The sequence below is a fragment of the Solanum pennellii genome, chromosome 4 (assembly GCF_001406875.1).
Source record: "Solanum pennellii chromosome 4, SPENNV200".
Lineage (NCBI taxonomy): Eukaryota > Viridiplantae > Streptophyta > Magnoliopsida > Solanales > Solanaceae > Solanum > Solanum pennellii.
In genome coordinates, this window is record NC_028640.1 from 56,525,318 (window position 1) to 56,551,348 (window position 26,031).

Here is a 26,031-nt window from a genome sequence, read left to right on the forward strand (position 1 = left end):
AATCTTAGCCATTTATGGTTGTTGTTTTTATGTTTTAAGATGAGTTTATATGGTTTTATACTTCATATGATCATTCCTTCTTGATTAATAGCTTAAAGAATGGAATTGTTGAAATTCATGCATATTTCAGTGTTATAGTGAATGCTCATTGCAAAATTTTTGAATTTTGAAAAGAATTGCCTTATCTTTAATTGAATTTTCAATATTTGAAAAAGTTAATCATATGAGAATGTTTAATTTTAGAGAATGTGGTTCTTCAATAAAAGAAGGATAAGAGTGAGATTTGAATTTGTGAAGTTTTGCAAAAGTTGCCTGCATTGCAAGTATTTTGAAATGTGAAATGGTGCTCCTTCTTAGTTTGAGCCACTGATTATGAATTTATGAGCCTCGATTTGGTGTTTAAAGGGCTTGTAGTAAGTCATTGTTGTTCTTAGAAGAGTTTAGTGTCATTCGAGGACGAATATTGTTCCAAGTGGGGGAGAATATAACACCATAAAATGAAAAAAGGTTAACTAGAGCTTCGTGATTGTTTCTTGAGTTAATTTTAAGTTAAAAAGAGTTATATTGATATTCATAGGCAGTGTATAATGTTTGGTTAAGTTTGGAGGTTAAATATCCGAGAATGTCCACGACATTCGGAAGGTCTGTCTTCGAAAGTGTTCATTTGTCTTCCTCTCTTTGAGTGGGTTTTACGTGCTCATTTTATTTGAAATAGGTGTGATATGTTCCTAATACCTATAAGACTATGTTTATGGGTTTAAAGTCTAAGTACGACCCCACCTGGGACACACGAGGGGTCATAGAAGAGGACCCAAGACTTGGCAACCAAGATGCCAAAAGTTGGGAAATTGACGCCCACAGTCTACTAGCCATGAATTCAATGATGCCCAGTCGTCTAGAGAAGTAGTTTGGGTCTTAGTGTAGGGGGATCTTCCCTCCATTCAACATCTGAAGACCCAAATGAGGCCCAGCAGCATGGTTCGTTGTTCAGTCGGTGCACCATTGCTTGGGTCCGTCGATGGTGTCCTGCAAAAGCCGTGGGACACGCTGCCAGCTTGGGGTGTTTTGTGTAAATTCACCCCAAGTCATTTAGGGACCTAGGATGATATTTTTAGGATTTTAAAGTTATATTATATTATTTTTAAGTCCTAAACCTAAAACACCCCTCACTTCTGATATTCAAATTCTCTCTCTAAAAATAAACTCTCTCAAGTCACTATTAGAGCTAAGTCTCAAGGAAGAACCAGGAGGGCTGGTTGTACGTGTTTCTTTATCAAAATTAGTGGGTTTCCTTCTCATTTAGGTATGGTAGTCATCCTTGAAACTCTTCCATTCAAGGAGTCATTTCTAAAAGATGTCAAAAAGGGTTTTCAGACTCTATCTTCTCCTAGTTTTGATTCTAAGCGTAGGTTTTCGTGTAAAAGCGTTTTAATGATTAAAATAGGTTTCTTCTAGTATTAATTGATGATTTTATATTCAAAATCTTAATTAACTCATGTATATGCATATTTCCAACTTTTAACTTAAGAAATGGGTTAAATGAACATGTTTTTGTAAGGTAAGAACTTTGGTTTTCTCATGTTGTTATTATGGTTTAGCTACTGCACTAAGAGACATATTATGATGAAATATTGAATAATTTTTTATAGGTGATGAAAGCATGGTAAAATGGTAATTTTGTTATATTGTATAACTCTTAGTATCAAATGTTATTGAGTGGTATGGTCCACTTTCTTGGCGGCGATGTTCACTTGATATATTTGGATATATTTGGTATTAATTCTGAGTATAGATTTGAAGGCCTAATGTGTGAAATGAAGTTATAATGAATATGGTTCTTGTTGAATTGTGCTATGAATCTTGTGTTTTATGTCTTGCTTATATTATGTCTAAATGAAGTAAGTGTATATGTAGACCATGCTAGTGTGTAAGAAATGATGAATGGAGGTGTAAGCATGTCTAGAATTCAATGTTATGAAAGTGATTATTTATGTGAAAGGTGTGCTCACATATACACACACAATCAAACTTTAATTGAATGAATGAATGATTGAAGTTAAAGAATGTAAATGAAAAAGGGGAGTTTTGTGGTGATCACTCATTGTGAGTTAAGATTAAGTATTTAGTAGCAACCTCACTACCTTCCAAGAGATTTCTAATGTATGTTGGAGGATGGATAACCATTGTGAATTGTGATTGGATGTCCAAAAGTTATCCTTGACCTTTATTAATGAATGTTCAAGAGTCTGTGGGGGAGTTATGCTTAGCGCCAACAGGATTTGAAGAAGGGGTCGGTACACATTGTGAGTAGAGATGTCGTACCCAATGTACCTCTTGAGATGAGTACTCCTTGTTAGTAGAGAGTGAGTTACTTAATAGCAATCTCCTTATCCCTTAACTATGCACCCACCTAGGTGTAGCTATTGGACAAACCATGTAAAATCTAAGAGAAAGACCCCACCCTAGGCAAATGGGGAACCCTCATCTGATAAGGGTATTATCTGGATTCCATGTATAGTTCTCATGGTTTATGTCTGTTAAAGCTATTCCCCCATAAAAGAACGAAAAAACTAAGTCTCCTAAAAGAACGTACTAGTTAGGGTAGGTAGTGGTATGTGATGCTGTATATCCATTGCACTAAGTAGATATTCCGAAAGGGAAGACTTGGTGTGTTTTATATGAACCATATGAACTAAGTCTCATAAAAGAACATACTATATAGGGTAGGTGGTGGTATGGGACGCTATCTATCGATGGCACTAAGTAGACCTTTTAAAAGGGGAGTCTTGGTATGTTCTATCATCTGTTGTAAATGAAGTTAGAGAACTTAAGGTCTAATGTTAAGGAAGTATGTTGAAACTAAGTTCTATGTGATGAAGTCAGAAGTGACTAATGTAGGGTGCTTAATCCTAAGGAATCCTCAAGGAGCACGAAGTGGGAGTAGTAGTATGGGATGCTACTCTCATATCTCACTTGGTGTAACTTATAGGTCCTACTGGAGAAGGGTACTAACATGAAATCCTTCTTGTATGAACGTTTTTCAAATGTCTAGCCAAGAGTTTGGATTTGATTCACAGACTAGGTAAGCCTATGGTTGGTGGTCTTAAGGATCGCTTTGGGGTGCCTTTAAGGGGGTGTGTAGGCATACCCTTCTTTTCTTACCTTAGGGAGTCTTAGGATAACTTGGTTAGGGAAATCTCTCAGGAAATGAGTTCACATTGCGTGGAATGAGTTGTTCACTGTAACATGTCACTGCTTCAATGTGTTTCATTGAATGTTTTGGAGTTCACTGTAAAGTGACTCCTTGTGCTAAAATTATGAAACTCTTTTATTATGTGCTAAATTATGATTCCTATTCTATTTTAACTCTATAATCATGAAAGTTTTACATATTTGGCATGAAAGCTTATTTTTACTAAAATATCCCTCTTCGCTTGTTTTTGCATGTCACATCATAGTACATTGTTTATATTAACCCCATACTATTCTATGCTTAATAGATATAGGTTGGAGGCGTTTGAAGACTAGAAGACAAAGCTTGGGAATCTATCCTCTCAAGATTATGTATGTCCTATTATATTCAAGGACATAATTCTATTTCTTAATTTCTATAGTTAAAACTTATTATGTATTTTTCATTTAATGTAAAGGGTCGTGTCCCTAAGTTATTTATATCGAGTCTTTAAGTTGGGTTGTGAAGACGAGATCAATCCTTAGATTTTATAAAAGATTTTTTCTTTATTAATTTATTAGTAAAAAGTTTTATTTATGCACTACTTTTCATGTCGTATGTAATGAATGATAGCTAAGGCTTGCAAAGACCTCCAAAAGGTCAATTACGCAACTGTTACAACCTAAGGGTTCTCCGTTTTTCTAGGGGGTACTTTAAGATTGTTATGATTATGTGTTGAAAGATACGATAATTTGAAGTTGATCAAAAACTTAAACACTTATGGGTCCCTTGATGAATGACTTCACGGTCCGTGTGAAGCTTTATAAATTGTCCAAGTGTCTATGAACCTTCATGGGTGTTGGGCTTAACTTCCCGAGCGAGGTGATGACTAGTGGTCCCCTTTTGGCTCTTCAAACTCTTCCTAAAGGGGCTATCAACTTTTACATTCACCATGATTCGTTGTACTGTCTTTGACACCATATACGGACCGTAGAAACCTTCCGTACTTGTGCACTTGTACTCAATTGAAGCATTTTACCTTTTATATTCCAAAATTTAATTTGCAAGGTATTACAATATCTTCCCCTCGGTAAAATTTGATCTCAAATGAGATTAAATTAAACATAAAAGTTGTGGGAAACTGTCTAACAACCAAACACAAAGTACAAATATTCACATAGCATAAACTCTAAATATCAACTTAAAAAGTACTGAACAAATAGTTAGTACCTTGGTCTTGAATTAATTTAGCGGAAAATAGGTTACACTATCTCTTCTTCATATCTTCCTTGGACGCCCAAGTAGCTTCCTCAACTAATTGGTTCCTCCAAAAGAATTTAACCAATAGAACCTTTATTTCTGAACCTGCGAACCTGATGATCAAGGATCTAAACTGGAATCTCCTCATTGGACCTGTTGTTATTCAATCCAATAGTTTCAGTAGGTACAATAAATGCATGATCACCCAATCACTTTTTTAGAATAGAAATATGAAACAGTGGTTGAATAGTTTCTAGTTCTAGTGGTAGATCAAACTTATAAGCTATATTATCAACCCTCTTGGAAATTCGGTAAGGACCAAGGTATCGAGGACTGATCTTCCTTTTCTTACCAAATTCATAACACCATGCATGGGTGAAACTTTCAGATATATCAAATTATCAACCTCAAACTCTAAATCTCTTCTTCTAATATCAGTATAGGACTTATCACGGATCTACACAAATTTTAACTTCTCCTAAGTTGTCTTCACCTGCTCCATGACCTAATGAACCATATATGGTCATATCAACTCAGTTTCACCAACCTCAAACCCCGAATTGAAGATCTATACCACCGCTCATATAGAGCCTCACTAGAGCCATCTAAATGTTGGAATGGTTACTATTATTGTATGAAAATTCAATAAGAGGTCAGTGGTCATCTAAATTACCTTTGAAATACAAAACACAAGCTCTAAACATGTCCTCTAAGGATGAACTGTGTGTTCTTCTTGAACAGTAATGAAATCCATATTAATCATCTCCCACTTCCATTCTGGAAGAGGTATATTCTGAGCTACACCACATGGCCTTTGATTCTCAGCCTTGACTTTTTGGAAATTTTGGCACTTTGGAACAAACCAGGAAATGCATCACTTCATGCCACTCCACCGATACACTTCTCTCAAGTCATGGTACATATTTGTGGCATTTGGATGAATCGAATCTCAGAAACTATAGTCTTATTTCATGATTCTATCTAGGATTTCATCCACACATAGATACCACAACTCACATTGATACCTTAGCAAACCACTCCCCTTGTGAAACGACCATCAGTTTATACTTATGCCTATTTACCTTCAACTTAAGTAAAATGGTCTCTTTGTTTTGCTTCTTCTTCCCTTCTGAATATAATGAGAATTTCGCCCATTAATCATGACCACTCGTCTTCACTGGAATCTAACAAACAGAAACGCAGATGTGCACGTCTGTGAACTTCCATGGCCAATTGTTTCTACCTTCCTTGCCATGAGAAATACTCACTATGGACAAACTACTCAAGGAATCAGCAACAATATTATCCTTAGATATATTGTGTAGAGTACTCATATAATAATACATGAGTAGTTCTATCAATTTACTTTGTCGAAGATTTAGTTCGTTCTGACATATTAGAGACTCTAGTGGTTATGAGCACATACACATGAACACCATAGAGATAGTAATGATTTATCTTGATAGCAAACTACTACTCCAAAATCGAAATCACGAGTCAGGTAGTTCTTTTTAAGAATCGTGTACCTTCTAGTAGGGTGAAAAATGGAATAGTGGTTAGCCGAGTTTTCAATCACTCAAAGCTTTTCTCACAAGCTTCATACCATTAAATGTAGTTATTTTTTAGTCAACTTAGTCAACGAGGATGAAATATATAAAAACTCCAATAATTTTCTCTATCAACTAGTCACTCCCACGAAACTCTTTATATCAGTTGGGGCAGTGGGTCTAGGACAACACTACATTTCTTCAATTTTCTGAGTGTTGACTCGAATTCCTTCACCAGACAAAATGTGGTCCAAGAATGTTGTGTACTCAAGTCTAAATCTCGATCATCGAGAGTTTAGAGGACTATTCTAAGATGACTAGCATGATCCTCTTCATTCTTTGAATATATCTATATGTCTTCAATAAATATTATAAAAACACACATTGAGATACTTCTTAAATATTCAAATAAAATTGAAAGTTAACAAAAAATAGAGTAGGTAAGGAAAGTAAGATATTAGCTGCAATAAATATGAGTGGTACAAGTGAGAGACCCTAACCTTTAGAATATGTGCAATGAAGGGTGGCTAAGTCACAATAGTAACATGAGCATTAAGAGGTGTATCGAGGTGGGGTATGTAATTAGACGAGGTCCCAATTTAGGCGATGATTTTTTTCTTATTTGTGCCTAGATTGTATAATTGAGTTGCCAATATGGGATAGTTTCGTGCAAGTGTAATTTTAGTGAAGATTTAGAAGTAGTCAAGAGAAACATCTAAGGAAGAATTCTTAGTATCTTCTTAAATCTTTTTTATCAACTTCAGGGTGCTTCATGTTTTTCAAAGATTGACCTTAGATCAGGCTATAATTAGTTGAAAGTAAGGGAATGTGATATTCCAAAGACAAGTTTTAGAACAAGGTATGTGAATTATGAATTTTTGTTATGTCCTTTGGTTTATTAAATGCACTTGCAGCCTTCCTGGATCTTATGAACAAAGTGTTCAGACCATTTTTAAATTTGTTTGTCATCGTGTTCATTGATGACATACTAGTTTATTCAAGGAATAAAGAAGATCATGTTATTCACCTCAGGATTGTCCTACATATTTTGAATGATAAGGAGATATATGCCAAGTTCTACAAGTGTGAGTTTATGCTTAAGTCTTTGGCATTCTTGGTCCACGTAGTTTCTGCTAATGGGATTATAGTTGACATAGAGAAGATGGAAGCAGTTCAAAGTTGAACTAGACCCACATCTCCAATTGATATAAGGAGTTTGTTGGGTTTAACTGGCCATTATAAAAGATCTGTTGAGGGGTTTTCATCTATATCGTCTCCCTTGACCAGTTTAACTCAGAAGATAGAAAAGTTTCAATGGTCTGAAGCTTGTAAAAAAAGCTTTCAAGAGTTGGAAAGGAGATTAACTGCTACTCCGGTTTTGACCATACCAGAGGGTACTAAAGGTTTTCTGGTAAATTTTGTTAAATGAAGAGTTGGCTTGGTATTCGTATTGATGCAGAATGGCAATGTTATAACTTATGCCTCTAGACAATTGAAGGTTCATGAGACGAATTATCCAACTCATGACTTAGAATTGGCTGCAGTAGTGTTTGCTTTGAAGATATGGCGCCACTACTTGTATAGTGTTCATGTTGACATATTCACTGACCACAAGAGCCTCGAATATGTGTTCACTCAGAAAGAACACAATCTAAGACAAAGGAGGTTGTTCGAATTACACAAAGATTATGACATGAGTATTCTTTACCACCCAGGTACGATGAATGTTGTTGTTTATGCCTTAAGAATATTTTCCATGGGTAGTACCACCCATGTTGAAGAAGAAATGAGAGAGTTAACTAAGGATGTGCGCAAACTTGCATGCCTGGGAGTTAGACTTATAGATTCTACGGAAGGAGGCATAATGGAAATCAATGGGTCTGAGTCTTTATTAGCATAAGAGGTAAGAGAGAAACAAGACCAAGATCCCAGTTTGCTTGATTTGAAAGGAAGTGCCCATAAGCAAAGAGTATTGTCTTTGGAACAAGGGGGAGATGGCGTGTTTAAGTACCAAGGCGTATTATGTGTACCTAAGGTGGATGGAATCCAAGAGAGGATCTTGGAGGAGTTTGATAATTGCAAATATTTCATTCATCCGGGTTCCACAAAGATGTACCACAGTTTGAGAGAGGTATATAGGTGGGAAACTAAGAAGAAATATATTGCTATGTTTGTTGCCAAGTGCTCAAATTTTCAACATGTTAAAGTAGAGCACCAAATGCCCGAAGGGTTGGCTCAGAGTATAGAACTTCTGGAATGGAAGTGGGAGACAACAAATATGGACTTCATCACAGGCTTTCCAAGATCTTGGAGGTAACATGACTCTATTTGGGTGATTGTCGATAGAATGAAAAAGTTATCCCATTTCTTGTCGGTAAATACTACCTATTTGATAGAGGATTATGCAAAGTTGTACCTTCAAAAGGTGGTAAGACTCCATAGAGTTCCGGTATCCATTATTTAAGATAGAGGTGCAAAATTTATTACACATAATTGAGTTCAAGGGAAATTGGGATGATCACCTACCTATCAGTGTGGTCACTTACAACAACAGTTACCATTCGAGCATCGAAATGGCCCCATATGAAGCGCTTTATGGGAGAAGATGTTGATCGCCTATTGGAGTGTTTGAAGTTTGTGAAGCAGGGTTGATAGGGCCAGATCCAGTTTTCCAATCTATGGAGTAGGTGAAAGTAATTATGAAAAGATTGAAGACGGCACAAATTCACCAAAAGTCCTATACAGATGTTAGGAGAATGTCATTAGAGTTTGAGGTAGACGATTGGGTGTATGTTAAGGTATCACCCATGAAAGTTGTTATGAGGATTGGTAAGAAGGGGTAACTTAGTCCTTAGTATATTGGACCCTATCGAATCACCAAGAGAGTGGGCAATGTGGCTTATGAGTTGGAGGTACCCTTAGAGTTAACATCGATTCATCTGGTATTCCACAATTCTATGATGAAGAAGTGCCTGGGTGAACCTTCATTTATAGTAACAACTAAGAATGTTGGGATTAAGGATAAATTATCCTATGAATTAGTTCAAGTTCAGATTTTTGATTGTCAAGTTATAAAATTAAGGACAAAGGAAGTTGCTTCTGTCAAGGTCCTTTGGAGGAACTAATTCGTTGAATAAGAGATATGCACATCTCTATGAATCCGTAGAGAATGCGAATTAGTATTAAATTCTCTTCCAAGCTCTTTATTAGACTATGTGCATGCATGTTGTTACTTACTTTTGTTGTTGCGTGCTGAAGTGATGTTACTACCCTTAGCTTAGTGAAAAGATTCTCACTTGAGGATGAATGTTCAAAATGGGGATATATTGTAACATCTCATAACTTAAACTAACTAAGAATAATCTAAGAAACCAAGAATAATCAATTTTGAGAATGGAAATCTTGAAAATTTCCAGCTTTCAAACGTGAGTTTTCAAACAGACATAACTTCCAGCTTAGGAGAAGTTTCAATGCATTATTTATATGGTTGGAAATTCCTTGGGATGGTCTTTTCAACGACGCCGAATTTTCAAAAATCCAATGTCGTATGAGGGAGATATGCCTTTCAGAAGTTGAGATGTTGAGCTGAGGAAATCCAACTGGATTTAAGTAAGGGTAAAGTTGTCTTTTCACCATAGTATTTCCTAATTCGTTTTAGATTATATTAGGGGTAAACAAAGTCCCAAATCAGTTTTAGAAAAACTAAGAACGCTTAGGGCTTAGGAGAAAAGAAAAAAGAAGAGGAAGGTCAAGAATTTTATTTGTGGTGATCCCTATAGAGGTATGTGAGATAATTCGGTGTTGGATCCTTTCACGGACACCCAATTTGTTTCAATTCATCAAGTTAGAGTATATGGATAGATGAATATGGGAAAACTTGATGAAAATTCATTAAATTCTTGTTGATTGAATTGTAGCGTATACAAAGTAGATTTGATTCATGTTTCCGGACTGTTTTAGGGTATAATCTATTGGGTAATGAAGTATTTAGTGATCATAAGTGTTTCGGGGTGGGAGGATGTTTAGAATTAAAAATCAAAGAAGAAAAGTTGTAAACCCCGTCTGATAGGCCCTGTAAGGCCGCGCATACCAGAGCGCCTCTAATAGACTCCCATCAGGCCCTGGGACGGCGCATCGTCCAGCGTGCCAGAGGAAGCCTCTGTCCACAGACTCTTGCGCACCGAGCCTCTCGGAGCGCCAAGACCCCTAGAGACCCTGTTCTTTCCCTATCTTTTTGTATTAATTCCTAAGTGATGTAACAATTATTCCTAGTTGATTCCAACATTCTAAAATATATCTAAACATCATGAAATCGTCAATAAATATGAGATCATGATCCTTGAATCCATAATCAAATTCAAGAATTGTTAAGATCAAAGTCGAAGAAGTAAGTAGTCAAGTTAAAAATTAAGAAGCAAGTTAAAGTAAGTTCTTAATGTTTTCAAAGAGTCTAAAACAAATAATTCTAACTTTATTTTAAGGCTCAAAATACAAGTTGAGCAAATAGTACAGAGTTGAGTTAAATTCTCAAAGGTTATAAGGGAGTTAAGTATTCCCTAAGAGTTAAGTTTTAAGTTGACTAAAGAGAGAGAGTTGAGTTATTTCTCAAAGTGTATAAGGGAACAAAGTATTCCCTAAATGTTTATAAATGTTTCACATTTAATTGAAAATATAACTAAACATTCCAAAAGAATTTTGAACTAAAAGGGGAACATTGATTCCAAAAGGGGCTTTTATTTAAAGGGTTCAGTAAATTATCTCAACCCAAAGGAAGGATGTTTTATTCAAAATATGAGCTAAATTATGTTCTGGGAGTACTACTGAGCACCGATGTGAGGATGACAGTTCAAATCAACTCAAGTCTCCATGTAAACTATGAAACCATCATGGGTATTGACAGATCATATTTTTTAGATGATTACGTAAATTTATCTAGTGGATTGACTAAGCTAAGTATGTTGCTATACCGATGTCAAGGTATATGATGGTCCTTGGGCAACGTGAGGTAAAACGTTGTATCATCACTTAGGCTCAACGTGAGAATCTCCAACAAAAGTTATATTACATTCATATATAAGTAAGGTGAGTTTGTTATTTCGAACCAAGTTGTTTTGCTTTTTAAAAATATTTACATATATCAAATGTGTTTTAAATTACTTTATACACATACTTTGAGATAGCATATTCTTGAGTTCAAGAGAGCTAAGGTAAGTTCATCTTAATCCCCTCAAGCTTAAGTCGTCATCTAGCTTTCCACTCGCATACTCGTACATTCAATGTACTGATGTCAGTTGTCCTGCATTATTTCTTAATGCAGACGCAGGTAACCAGGATCAGCATGTAGCACACCGTTGATCTAGTTGATCATTCAGCAGTCACTTGGTGAGCCTTCTTGCGTTCCGGATGACATCCTTTTATTCTCTAGCTTAGTTCATTAGGATGTTATGGGGTCTGTCCCAGAATCCATCTCAATTATTAGCACCTTCATAGACAAATAGACAGTTAGTAGTGCATTTTTGGAGTCTAATTTATCTTATATTGCCTATGTTATAGTGTTGAGACTTAGTTGCCATTTTGGTGAAGACAATTATTAGAGTTATTTGATGAGAATGCTTTGTCCTCCGCTGAGTTAAGAAATCCAGTCCAAGGGTTCGTTTGGGGGACAACAATGGTGTTCGAGTGCCGGCCACGTCCAGGGTGTAGGCTCTGGGCGTTACCAGTCACCCCTAAAAGAGGCCCCTTTTGAGTAATTATATATACCTAAAATGTACTTTTATATAGAGAAAAGAAAAACCTTTTTTGAGTAGTTATCTCAAACCAAAGAAAGAATATTTTTGTAACACCTTGGACTACGATCATCTTGTAGTTTTGGGTCAAATTACAATGATCATATCCTTATGCACATAAAGAATTAGGTTTCCATGTCATATCAAATCAACGGTCTTTGAGTCCTTTTTCCAACACTGCCAAGTTTGTGAAATTTGAGTTTGGAGTAAAAAATTATGGCAATGCGAATGAAGCCTCTCTAGTGACGATTTTTCATCCGTTTGAAGAAAAGGTATTTTGGTCTTTTCCTTACCCTGCAAGGCCTAAAAAGTTTTTCTCACCAAAATAAGGCTATAATATAATTTCCACCAGTTTTCATGTTCCTAAATGCTTAGAGTTTGAGATAAGGGTTTGGAGAGTAGAAAAGAGATAAGTTTCATCAACAATTTGGAGAACTAGGTATGTAATCATCTCACAGTGTTGGGATTGTTGAACCACATTCCATACCTCTTATTTTGTTCATGAAATCTCTTATTCATAGATTGTTGACAAAGTTTTTGAATTTTGACTCATTTTTAACAATGGAGGTTTTGAGTTCTTGAGTTTATCGATATTTAGTATGACTTGTGTTTTAGATAGAGATTGATGAATTCATTTTTTGTTTGTAAATAAAAATTGTTTTAAAAGAAATCACTCTATTCTACATGAGTCAGGACCAAAAAATTAGACAAAAAATTCATTGTATTTATGGGCACGGAAGTGGGGCGGCGCGCCACCATTAAGCAAGGACTACTGATCTGTAAGTTGTGACCTGGTGTGGTACTTTAGTATTGCAACCGAAATTTCTATGTAGTTTCGGGGTTGGTGTCCTATGCCACTCAGTTCGTTAAGGACTGAAGATCCTTTTCTTTTCCATCCTTCTTTCCTGGTGTGTTCGCTTGAATCGTATCTATTTTATATTCATGATTTTAACTCTTAGAGTCTTCATTAATCCTTGAGAGATCCTACATATCCTAATCTTATTTATTTATTTTTATTTCAAATGAAAGAAAAGTTAAACAGGAAAATCCAAGAGGTCCATATTTGTCATTTTAAAAATTCTTTTGCAATTTATTATAGACTTGCACTAAATCTTGAGTAAATGAAATGATAATGAGCAAAGTTTTATGTCATGTTTTAAAATGAGTATAAGGGAACTAAACATTTCCAAGTGTAGCACTTCAACATTTGAAAGAGAGAAACATTGAATCTTGTAAATGAGTTAATGAGGAGTTTTTGAGTATTACCTTTTCTAAAATGATATCTTGACTAAATACCTCAAATTTTTGAACAATTATGTTTAAATCATTTCAGCTTTCATATATATTTTTGGGATTAGTATTGAGCACCGACATGGGGGCGAGTTCAAATGACTCGAAATGCTCATAAACAATGTGTGCTAACATGGGTTAATGATCATAATTTTAAAATAAATCATTTATTCCTTCCGACAAAGCTTTGTTTATCCACTTAGTTGAGGTATTATATATCCCGAAAAGGTCAAGGATAGTTGTGACAGTATGGGCGAGGGGTTGTATAATTACATATCTCATAGTGATGGTTGTCGGTTAAAGAATCTCTCAAATAATCGTAAAGAGTATATTATTGTATTTTTATACATTTTTAGCTGATATGTACTAATATACATACTTTCTATGTTGCATCTCTTATTGTTGTTTTCGTGTTTGAGTTGATTTAAGGTGAGTATTGTCTTCCCACGTTATCAATTTAGCTATATATGTTTCAATTTTCCCCTTGCATGCTCATATATTTAATGTACTAACGCCATTCGACCTACGTCTTTTTATGATGCAGATACAAGTATTCAGGTTCATCAACTACCTTCTTTAATACTATTTGTACTTCAGCTAGCGTTTGATGAGACTCCTTTAATTATTGAGATCTTCACATAGTTATTCTATTTTGTTAAGTTTTCGAGGCTCTTGTGTAGACTTCAATCGCAGTCCTTAGAGGATTCATAAACACTAGTAGTTGAGTTTTTTTCTCTCACTATTCTCTTGTTGATGTTTTTATCTTGGAGTCAGTTGTTTATGTTTAAACAAGTATATCGAGACATTTTTGAGTTTATATATTGTTGAGACTTTTTAATTGATTTTTGCTTTTGAAGTTCCTACTAAGTCTTTAACTAAGTAGTTAGTCATGCCAAGGATTCACGTGAGGGTTCTTGAGTATTGGCAACGTCCAGGGTGAACTATAGGGGCGTGATAGTATTTTTAAACATTTGATCTAGAGTATATATTATTGAGAGTAGTATTTAGCACCGATATTGGAGAAAGTTCAGATAATTCACATCCCCCATAAATCATGTCTTGCATACATGGGTAGAAGATCATACTTTATAGATTAATCTGTAAACTTAATGGATCCACATAGTTGAGAGATTCTATATTTGAGCATAATATAACACAATTCTGGTAGTGTTGACAAGATGTTGTATCACTTAGTTCGTAGTGATGGTTGTCGGTTTGAAAATCTATCAATAGAGTTAAAGTGTTGTGACACCCCGTAACCAAAAAAGATTAAAATTTTGCTTTTTTAGAAGTTGTAGGTGAAATCGATGGTCACCATTGATAGACTGTAGCTTGATTTACGGCCCGGACTGCAGGTCCGTAGATTGCCACTGCAGCCCCTCCTAAACTCAGTTCAAAAAATTCAGTAAAGTCTCGACCCACGGACAGACCTACGGTCAGTAAGTGAGACTACAGTCCTAGTTTGTGTCAGTATATAAGGATCCCATTTTACAAGCCTCTGACATGAACCACGATTGACCATACGACCCGTAGATAGACCTACGGACCGTAGGTGAATATTATCAGTCATTTAGGGGGAGATGCTATTCGGACAACTTTAAATGGTCATAACATTCATCAAAAACTGAATTAGGTGTCACATGACCTATTGTATGATTATAATTGAATATCTTTCCATAGCCATCGAGTTTGCTAAATCCAATCTTCGAGTAAAAGGTTATGCCCTATTTAGTAAAGGCCTGTCAAGCAGTCCCAAACGACGGACTATCGATTGAATGATGGCCCATCAGCCCAGGTCATCGATTGTTCTGACAACAATTAACTCAGGGGTCTTTTGATCTTTTCCTACATCGTTTAACCCCTAAGATACGTCGCTTTGACCCTAAATCACAAGATTTTAGTCGGTTTATGCCTAGAACATAACTAAGACTTACCTAAGTCAATATCATAAATCAAAAAAATAGGATAGTAGAAGAAAGAAAGGAGAAATAGGTCAAAAACCCTAATTCAAGAACACAAAAAGAATCTGGCAGTTCCAGCCCCGAAATCTAAATATTTCTCTATGGATTTCATAATCAAGCATGTGGGGTTTCACTAGTTGATTCTTTTCAGCCATTCGATCCCTAGTTTTCAGTCAGTGTCTTGATTTCCATATCATGACTAGACTTAAGTTTTCTTGAATGTTAGAATTATTGGTTACTTAGCGATAAGAAAGATCCAAATCAAATTATTACATTAATACATAGTTTATTGAATAAATTTCAGAACCCTAGCGATGTATTTAAATAGTTCTTGAATTGCACATGCTAGGTCAGATATTTCAGTTATCCAGTTCTACAGGCCTCAGTTATTAATGCATCATTATCAGATTAATTGTTGCATTCTTAGTTTGCATGTTTAGTTTGAGCTATCTAGTATTTATAGAAATTTAATCATAATGTGTGAATCATTTAATTCATTTGGAGTAGAATAATACCAAGTTGGACTAGGTTTCAGCGTACCCAAATAGTCCCAAAACTACTAGCCAACTAGGTTGTATGTCCCCTATGTGGGCATCAATTTAGTGATTACGCCAGCATGCCTTTATATCTATGGCGTGTTATATTGGGTACTCTCAATGCGGCGTATACATCGCACTACACATTTAGCTCATGTGGTTTTATATCAGTTATTAGTAGCTCCTGCAGTTCATTCAGACTCTATTGCATTGACCATATTTATAGTTTAGTTAGTATTCAGTTTTAGCATGTTATAAATTCAGCCATTGCCTCCAGTTAGCTTAGAATTTAGTATATCATGTTCTGAATATTATACTTGCTTTTTTACTTGTTCAGTTATGATTTATTTAAGCTTTACTCTATCCTACATGCTCAATACCTTTCAAGTACTGACACATAAATGTGTGACATCTTCTCGTAATGTAAGTTCAGGTTCTAAGAATCCAGATCATGCTTAGATCAGTTCTCGATCTCCTATTTAGCAGAATCAGTGGTTAGTCCTCATTCTCTGAGGACAATAGTCATGAGTTTCCTTTTAGTATTTAGTTCTTTAGTTTCAGTTTGCTAGACTTAATTGGGGTCTTTCCCAGCATTTCTAGTCAGTTAGAGGCTATCTTAGACATAGTTAGTTTCAACTTAGTATTGAGTTAAAAACTTCTTTGTATTAAACTCATCAGTTTTGATATATCCTAGTTTTAGCATATGGGTATTCCCACCTTTTAATTATAAATTATTATTTAGCTTCTGCATTTAGTTTAATATCTTTTTTATGCTCATGATCATGACAGCATGGTTAGCTTAGGATCATTTGTTGTCCCAAGTTCCGTTTCCGCATCTCAGGGGTAGTCCGGGGCGTGACAAGTGCATTTTTAATATATTTCTTATTATGTTAAATTCAGAGACGAGTAAATATTTTGTAAAGCATTAAATGATTTAAGTCATTTATTTCAATACATTAAACTTGAGTACATTTTATCAACTACAATACTTTTAGTCAATTATTTCACTTCCGCTATATTATATGTTAGTATATTCAATGTACTTATGTCATTCGACTTGCATGTATTTATGATGCATATAGAGGTGTTTAGAATAATCAAAAGACACTTTGCTGAGATAACTCTATACTTCAGCTAGCTCTTGGTGAGCCTGCTTTTGTCAGGAGCACTTCACATTGACCTTCTTGTAAGTAGTTAAAAGATGTAGTGGAACTTGTCCTGATAATCTTCTTTAATAATAGAGTCTTTATTTATTAGTAGAGTTGAAGAGTCTTTCAATATTGACATTTCCTTGAGATGTTTTGGAAAACTATTATACTTATATTAATGAGTATTTTAAGATAGCTTGAGTTGAGTATTTACATTATGTTTTTAAATGTTCATAAAAAATTTTAAGCCTTTTAACGTTTGAGTATGTATTCAACTTAGTATCATCAAGGCCAAGGGTTTTCTTGGAAACCAGTAATGGTTCTGGCATGTCGGCCATGTGCAAAGTGTAGGTTCGGAGCATGACAACTTGAATAAGACTTTGTTTTGTGTGTCTTTTAAAAGGAAGCTAGATAAGGTTAAAGACGTTCATCCAAATATCTTTCGATGAAATTATTAATATGAAATAAATTATATTGGACTGTGGTTTCCTTCCCTTACTACCATCTTAGAGAAGTAGAGAAATACTTTCTAGCTTTCACCATATCAGCAATTCTGCATTAAATTTAAAAGATATGAATTATCTGCATTGACTATTGCGGTTCTTTAAAAATATCTATAACTAGTTAACTATAAGAAACTAAAAGTAACGATTTTATTAAAATTATTTAGCACTTGTTGTAGACACTTAACAGTTTCACGACCCACTTCATAGGCGATAGTCCCTTTGATGGCCCATCAATGACTTCATGGAAAGCCCCCGACATCTTTTAAGTTAGCGTCATATTGGTGTTTTCCACCATGTGTTTGACACCTTAACTATATCATTTAACCCATGTACAACATCGTTTTAATCCTAGAATTTTAATCTTTTTCTACAATAATCGATTAATTCACCTAAAGTCATCAAATCAAGAGCAAACAAAGAGAATAGGTGATAGTTTCCCCTTAAGAACATCTAGGAGGTTTTCTGCTGTTCCAGCCTCAAAATCAAAGAATTATTTCTCCATTAATTTCGTCACCAGGTATGTGGGATCTCACTAGTCGATTTGTTTTATCAACTAGGTCCTTAGAATTCAGTCAGATTCTTCATCATTTATATCTTTGTTAGAACTAGTATTTCTAAAAACTTGAACGACTGTTGTGATATAGTTGTTATAGTATTCCTAAACAGATTATCTTATTTTTTTTTTAAATTTTTACTTATTTCTTTGTATAAAATTTAAACCCCTAGTCGTGTAAACTTTCTTAGTTCATGAATTACATTTTGTAGGCTAGTTAAACAAATAAGCATGCCTTAGATTTAGAATGTTCATTTTAACTACATAAATGTTGCATTCTCAATTAGTATGTGTGAATATTGAGCTTATCCCGTAGTCTAGTTATGTTGTGTCATACACATTTATAGTTGGTAATACTCTTAGCACCGAGTTGGACTATGGTTCAGTGTACCCTCGCAGTCCCAGAACTACGTTCCTCCGTAGGAGTATGAGTCCTCTTAGTGGGCATCAAATTTTGTGATCACGTTATCATGGCTTTACATTCGTGGCAAGGTATATTCGGTCCTCTCACAGGGCGTATACATCAGATTTCGTGTTAAGCTCACGTGGTTATATGTCGATAAATAGTAGCTCGCACAGTTAGACTCTACTGCATTTGACTAGGTTTTCAGCCATTTTTCAGTATTAAGTTTCTACATGTAAAGATAACAATCATTACCTTGTCATTACATTCAATTCAATTCATTTCAATATATTTCAGTATTTACATTATATTCAGATTATGTCATTTCTCAGTTATGCTTGTCCAACTTACATATTTGTTCAGCTATATGCTATATCATGCATGCTATGTATATTCCAAGTATTGATGCATACTCTATGTTACGTCCTTTCATGATGTATGTTCAGGTCCTCAGCATAAAGATCATAAGTAGATATGTTTTTGATCCTTATATAGTATCATTACTGGTGAGATCTCATACATCGAGGACAATATACATGTTTTCCATTTGAGTCTTTTATTTCAATTTTAATTTTTTTAGGTTTAGCTGGGGACATGTCCCAGCAACTCTGGAGAGTTACAAGCTTTTTTAGACATATTTTTAACTTTAGCTTTAACTTTTGAGTGATTGTTTTGTACCAGTAAACTCTTAGAAGTTTATTATATATATTCATATCACTATTGGGTAGTCCCGTCTTTCACTTATCTCATGATTTAATCTTCCACATAGTATCTTTTGTTTAGTTGTTTTACGATATTTATGATATGCCAGTTCATGATTATTGTAGGGTCACTCGTAATCCCTGGTTCCGTGTTTACACCAAAAAGGTAGCCTCAAGGAAAGACAAACTTGGTATTAGAACATTAGGTTTAAGAGTCCTAGGATGTATAAAATCCACATTAACTAAATTTTCTTTCATTGGGTGAAGTGTACTACATATAATTAAAGTGAGTCTACAAGTCTTGTAAGAAAATTTTACTCTCTTTGTTACTCTTATCGTGTGTGAAGTATGCTCCAATTTCCTCGTTCTTATCCGTCGTTATGCACTTTAGATCATGCTTCCTCGTTGAGCTTACCCACACAATTTCATTGATAGGGTTAAGAAAATCTTTGGAGTGATAAAAGTGATTGGTTGTGATAGGGTGGAATTGACATCCTACCATCTTAAGGATGCGGCACACATATTGTTCGCTCAGAGGAAATACAACATGGGACACTTTGTCTTACTCCAAGTATAGCAGTAAAATACGATGTCAGTCCAGAAACTCCTTTAGAACCTTTATCAGTCTCTACTCCAGTTGGTGACCCATTTATAGCTACACATATATACAAAAATTGTCCTCTCACAGTCTCTCAATAAGTCATCTCAGTAGACCTTGTAGAGTTAGAAATCGTAGATTTTGATAGTATTCAATGCATGGATTGGTTACATTCCTGTTATGCCTCACTCGATTGTAGAACTAGGATCTTTCGATTTTTGTTTCGAAAGAGTCAGTGTTAGAATGGAAAGGTAGTATATTAGTCCCCATAGGCCTATTTATCTCTTACCTTAAGGTTAGAAAGATGCTATTTAAAAGGTAATCTAGCACATGTTGAGGAAGTAACGAAGGAATTACAGAAACTTGTTCATTAGCTTGCTCGCTTAGGTGTTAATCTTATGGACACATCAGATGGTGGTGTAATAATCCAGGATAGATCATAATCCTCATTGGTAATGAAACTAAGGAAAAACAAGATAATGTATACAACTGGAAGTTCATCAACAAAAAGTATAGGTTTTCTCCCAAAGGGGAAGATAATTGTGTATGTGTTCCCATCTCCAAAGTAAAAAGTTATAATCAATTTAGTGAAGCCTTGTCGCGCATACTTGACTGACGACCCCTACCTAAGGCTTGTAGGTAAACCCACAAACCGTAGGTCTCTCCGAGGGTGAACTTCAGTAAAATTAAGTCGAAGTCGTTTTGGTTAGTTCCCTTATGTGTTGTTCCTTAAACTACGTCATTTCATCCCTAAACTAAGTAGTTTTGGTGCGTTTATGCATAGTAACTTAGTCAAATCTTTCCCTAAGAGATTCATTCCCCAAAAAAACATCAAACTTATATAAAAGAGAGAAGAAAATAGGCGACCAAAACCTTTCAAAGAATGCAACACATTTTCTTCAGTTCTAGCCCCAAAATTGAAGGATTTCTCTGTAGATTTCGTCACCTGGTGTGTGGGATCCTTTCACCCATTTGGTCCATAGAATTTAGTCAAATTCTCGATTCATGTATCTTGCTCAATCCTAAAGTTTGTAAAACCTTAGATATTAGTTGTTATTTAGTTATTAGAGTATTCCTAATTATATTATCATGTTTTTGTGGAATCTTTGCACTTCTTTACATGAAACATAGAATCCTAGTTCTTTAGTTTCATTTAGTTCATAGACTCAGAATCGGTTTTCAAATGTTACATTATCAATATATCATTGTTATATTTTATGATTGGCATGTTATTATTTTAAGTTATGCGGTATTTTAGTTATGTGTGTTAGATATACATACTCAGTCCCCTCTATGGTACCTTGTTCTAGTTTGAATGTAACGATTTTAAACACACACACATAAAATGTAACGAGGGGATGGTTACCTTTTTCTAGTTTTAATCACGTGAGTCTCCATAGAAAAAGTGAAATTACGATAATAGTTAGCCCTTATATTGAGTTGTTGTGGATCAATCCATTCTTTTGATTTGTAGTTGTTGGTATTGAGTTGGTTGAATGGAATGTAAGTAATACTATTGATTACAATTTTTTTTCATGATTAAGACCTGATCATCTGTTTTTTCGTGCTGATGAGTTGGAAAATCTAAATAGAAAATTACGATAAACCATCAAAATTAGTCATGTTAGGAACAAAAAATTTATCAAAAGAATTCCAAACATCATTCAAAGAAGTCTCCAAGTATAACTTAGGAGCTACAACATTTTCAGGTTTATTAATTTTAGAACTTCTTACGACCGCACCTATATCCGAATCATGATCTCCCATTTTAAATCTATATAAAATGATATCTACTTAAACATAAAAAAATAAAAATGAGCTTATAAGATAAACTAATGATGTTTTCTGCTAAAGTAGAGAGAGAAAATTAATCAAAAGGTCTTTTCTAATGGATGAAGTAGATGATCAAACAAACGTTTAGTGAGTATGACATTATAACTCATAGATTGAGATGAACAAAAGTGAAACAATTTCGAAAATATATAGAGAAATTAAAGGGCTATCTGCCTAACCCGGCGCATCCACATTTACTTTACAGTTAATGCGCAAAAAATATTTTTTTTTATTTTAGAGTGAGTAGGATTAGCAACAAAAGTGAAGTCAAAGATTATAACGTGTACCTTTTGTTTAAGATCATACATCTCATATCATATTGCAACGACTCGAGACCACCCCCTAGTCTTAACATGTTATATTAGATCTCGAAGAGATCTTACTACAAGCCCTTAGTATTCATTCTTGACATGAGCATTAGAAAATATAGAAGAATTTAAAACTTTCTTGAAAAGATAACTCGAAAAATATTTCATAAAAGTGGAAGTCTTTCTAACATTATTGTATTAAACCATCTATTAATGACATGAATAAAAGTCATGGGATGCATCCCACATAAAGTCTAAAACATAAAAGTAAATGTCATAAAGGTAAATGTATATTGTCCTCAAATCTATGAGGACACACAAAGACCTTCAGTTGAGTCTAAGGATACTTATGAATTTATCATTGATTGTCATGACGAGTACCATAAAATGGTGTCAGTAGACATATATAAGAAAGAATTCTTAACTTTTCAACTAATGGGAGATGCAATGTTATGGTGGAGAGCTTCTATGATCCAAAATTCGAGGCAATGATGGTGCATATCCTAAGAACCCGAAAATGATGTGTAATCAAAAATAGGGGTTGTAGCCATTGTTATTGGGGAATTTGGGGTAAAATCAATATTACAAGATCTTGATTGAGTATTCTATTTCTCTTATACACCTATATATGAACAAGCTAAGAGAAGAAAGTTCTCTATTATAAAAGGATTTTAGATTGACCTAATAACCTAAAATGAATATAAGAAAGTTATACTAGAATAGTTTGATGTTGAGACTTGTATTTCCTTCATGTAAAGCTTGGATAACTAAAATAAGACCAACGTTGGAAGCTTTATATAGTAAGTCTCATGGTAGATTTAGATAGTAAATCTCATAGTAACTTGAGGTAGTAAATCTCACAGAAACTTTGGGATGGTGATTTCCATGGTATCTTGGGATTGAGAAATGAAACACTCCTTAGGATTGCTTTAAGTTTCATGATTAGAATGCCTTATGATAGCTTGACTTGGTTAGGACAAAACCATTTCATGGTAGCTTTAGGATAGATGACTTATACTCTCCTGACAATAGGTTGGCTTGCATGCAAGGTGCAACTCATAGAATAACTTGAGTTAGATACTTATCCCTATAGATATCTTACATCTTTATGTATGGGTTGATGGTGGCTATGTGGGTATATTTACAACCTACCTATGATAGCTTGGATCACATGATATGATGTTTCCATGGTATTTAGGTTCAGTATCATAGCAATCTACTCTTGATAGACTAGTATTAAAGATATTAGATTTCATTAAGATAGCATAAATGAGTACTTAGTGTGAATGGTAGAATTGGATGTCATTCATACATGGCACAAATATGACCTCAAGCTTCTTATGAGATGTCATCTTATGAAGTATGTGTAGCTTGGGTAATGGCTATAGTTGTCTTCCATGTTAAGATTGAATCAAAATGATAGTTGCTTGTGAAATATAAAATAAGTTCATTAGTGACACTTAGAAGGGGGTAACACATAAATAGGGTAACTTCAAGATATGCTTAGTATGAGGTAGAATGGGATGACCCATATGCATTGCACAAGTGTGCCTTGAGGTTACCTAAGGGTATAGTCCTCTACTTAAGTATAAACGTGGGCTATGACCAAGAATGACCAATGAGAGGTACTCAGCTTAGGTAGTAGGATGGGACGCTACCGTGGCCTTGCACAAGTATAGTTAAAGGTGGCTTTGGATGTAGTTCACTTTAGTATAAAATACTAATAGTTGAAGTACGAAATTATGATTATATCTTACTTTGACTTGTTATGATATAATGCTTATGTTATGATTACGTTATTATATCTTATACTTATGTCTTATGTTCACTAACAATTTGAGATGATTTTATGATGTTAACTTAGCTTCCATACTTAGTACGTTTATACTAACGTATATTACCTACTTTCTAACCAAATGCAGGGTTGGAGCTTTGAGTTGCTATTGGAGGATAGAGTTTCAAGAATTCAGAAGATTGAAGATCTTTGTGAGTCCTCATAGCTTCATGGACAATATCCATTTACTTTTATTCCATTTATTTTTATGTTTTAGACTTTATGTGGGCTGCGTCCCATGACTTTTGTTCATCTCATTCATAGATGGTTTGAGACATTAATGTTAGATTGACTTCCTCTTTTATGGAATACTTTTCGAGTTATGTTTTAAAGAATGTTTTTAAACATCTTCCGCATTTTCTAATGACTATGTGATGAATGAATACTAAGGAATTGTATAAGATCTTTTCAAGATCGAATACGCTATGTTACTACTAGGGGGTTCATCGAGTCATTACAATAGTATATGAGATGTATGATATTAAACAAAAGGTACACGTTATAGTCTTTGACTTCACTTTTGTTGCTATTCCCACTGACTCTTAAATAGAAAAAAATATTTATTTTGCATTGACTGTAAAGTAAATGTTGATGCTCCGGGTAGGTAGATAGTTTAATTTTCTCTATATATTTTTGAAATTAGTTCACTTTTCTTAATCTTATCATTTGAGTTACAATGTCATACCCACTAAACGTTTCTTTGATCATCTACTTTCTCCATTAGAAAACCCCTCTTTGGATAATTTTTTCTCTCTCTAGTTTAGCAGAAACCATCATTAGTTTATCTTATAACCTCATTTTTAATTTTTACATTTAACTATATATAATTTTTATATATGTTTAAAATGGGTGATGATGACTGGGATATATGTGGGGTCATAACAAGTTGTAATATTAATAAACCTTATAATGTTGTAGCTCCTAAGTTATACTTGGAGACTTTTTTGAATGATGTTTGGAATTCTTTCGATTAGCTTTTTGCTCATGACATGACTAAGTTCAATGGTTTATCTGAAATTTTCTCTTTAGATTTTCCAACTGCGCACTGTAAAAAAACAAATAATCAGGTCATATCATGAACCAAAAAAAATAACCAACTGTTGTAATTACATCCCATTCAACCAGCTCAATATATCCAACAAACCTCTTTTCCTCCACCACCACCAACAGTAGTGTGCGTTCCACCAACAACTACAACACTAAAAGAATGGATTGATCTACACTAACTTGATATTGGCGCTAACAATTATTCTAATTTCACGTTCCATTCACTTCGTTATATTTTATGTGTGTTCGTTTAAATTTTTTATTTTAGTAGGTTTAATTTGAAATCAGGAAAAATCATTCAATAAGGATTATACATGAACTATTGCACATGAATCAAAATGTTGATTTTAGTACTCTTAATTTGAAAAAGGGAAAATTCATGGTTCTTTGACACATATATTGCTCTAGTACTATAACCAAGTGAAAAAAGGGGATTCCCTTGAATCCTCCTTTGCTTTGTTACGGGCTAGAGTGAATTGTCTTTGGTGCTAGGTTCTAATCTATGTGTCAAATAGTGTATTCTTTGCAGCGGATACGGGTCATGTCATTGAGCCTATTGATTCATTTCCTAGAAAGTCATTCTCTCACCTTCACTTAAAACACAACCTATGATGATTCAAGTCACACAAAAATTACTAAACATCATGATAAGAAGAACATATAGGCTGGAGATCCTAAAGTCTAGGATTAGTATTAAACAATGATGTAGCTTAAGAATGATTAATTAATATAATATTGAATTGTAGTATAGTCTCAATCTAACTAAAGAAAGCATGACTACGTATTAAAAGCACCGTCCCAATTAGTAGAAAAGAAGAAAGAGTAAACATGGAGTTAGATTATTTTTACACATAATAGTATTCTATAATCATTTCATGATACTCCTTATATTCCGTATTAAGGGTAATTCTTAAGGAAAACACACCTATTAAGAAAATATTAAAGAGCATAAGGTAAATCATAATTTCAACTATTGCCCTTTGTAAAATTATAAATATAAGGGAGAATGCACAAGTACCCCCCTAGATTATGACCGAAATCTAAAAGACACACCTTAACTAAACTAAGATCCTACTACCTTAATTAAACTAAGGTCCTATCGCCCCCTGACGTGAAAAGTTATATAGTCAATCAATTAAGCTACTAAGATTCTCTAATAAGAATATTGGACATTGGATGAGAAATCAAAAGATAAAGAAAAAACTAGTTGTTGGAATTAAAGTTATTATTATTATCGTATATATTTGACAAAGTACAATATTACTACTCCAAGAGTTTGTAATTTTTTTACTATTCTAAGTAGACAATTATTTAAATTTAAGAAGCAAAAATATTTAGGGTGTGTTTGGTATGAAGGAAAACATTTCTTGGAAGATGTTTTCCAATTCTCTCATGTTTTGTTGGATCAAATGTTTAGAAAAATATTTTCCAAATCAACTCATTTTCGTCAAATTTAAAGAAAATGACTTCCATCTAAACTTCAGGAAAACATTATCTATAACTCTATTCAAACCTCCGCCCTTCCCCCACCCCCACCCCCTACCAGCA